The sequence below is a fragment of the Schistocerca cancellata genome, chromosome 1 (genome assembly GCF_023864275.1).
Source record: "Schistocerca cancellata isolate TAMUIC-IGC-003103 chromosome 1, iqSchCanc2.1, whole genome shotgun sequence".
NCBI classification, from domain to species: Eukaryota; Metazoa; Arthropoda; class Insecta; order Orthoptera; family Acrididae; genus Schistocerca; species Schistocerca cancellata.
The window spans coordinates 94606953-94607913 of NC_064626.1; the positions used below are offsets into that span (position 1 = coordinate 94606953).

The following is a 961-nucleotide window of genomic DNA, read 5'->3' on the forward strand; positions in this document are numbered from 1 at the left end:
GACTCAGCTCGTTAAATGCAAACCGCTGTTAGATTTCAGTACGACTCGGCAGTTAGTTCAGCTGGAGAAATACCCTCTGACCAATCTTAGACGTTTGATATGAAGTACCGAGTCCCTAAATTCTGGTAGCTATACAGAAGTTCGAAACGAGCGTGGTGTCGCAATGGTGAATGAAAGCTTGTGCTCGGTCTCGAATAGTGTCAAACACTAATCTTTCTTTCTTGCATTAAGACCTCAACCAAATTTTCTTCATATCTGCTTGAAAACCGGATAAGCCCACGAAATAACTAGAGGGACTGGTGTCGTTGGGAAACGAACCCCTGACAAATATCTAAACCTTACTAGCGAAAAACTTCGTAACGATACACAGGCACCTATAGAAAATCATACTAGAGAGTCAAAGAAATAGTCCAAGTTTCAGCTGCGTCACTTAAAAAGTTATCGACACGTAATATGGCTCTGAGCACAATGGGACTCAACTACTGTGGTCATAAGTCCCCTAGAACTTAGAACTACTTAAACCTAACTAACCTAAGGACATCACACACATCCATGCCCGAGGCAGGATTCGAACCTGCGACCGTAGCGGTCGTGCGGTTCCAGACTAGCGCCTTTAACCGCTCGGCCACTCCGGCCGGCGACACGTAATAAAATAATGGTACTATACTATGACACTTTCATATAATGTGAGTAATTGTTTTACATCTACTTATGCCGAATTAAGTTCTTCTGTATTGTAACATATTATGGGTCCCAGAGCTACACTATCTATACACATTGTTGTTGTTGTTGTCTTCAGTCCTGAGACTGGTTTGATGCAGCTCTCCATGCTACTCTATCCTGTGCAAGCTTCTTCATCTCCCAGTACCTACTGCAACCTACATCCTTCTGAATCTATACACATAAATAAAATAAATTGTGACTCGCAGTGTAGATTATACACAGAGGCTGATAGTATTTT

The 961-nt window shown here is 42.1% G+C and overlaps 1 non-coding gene across 1 annotated transcript; it reads right to left on the reverse strand.

The window, feature by feature from the left end:
* Nucleotides 1-553: 553 nt before the first annotated feature.
* Nucleotides 554-635, reverse strand: Trnas-gga (transfer RNA serine (anticodon GGA)). The gene is given in 2 exon segments: nt 554-588; nt 598-635. It is a non-coding gene; the product is annotated as a tRNA-Ser (tRNA).
* Between the last annotated feature and the right edge of the window lie 326 nt (nt 636-961).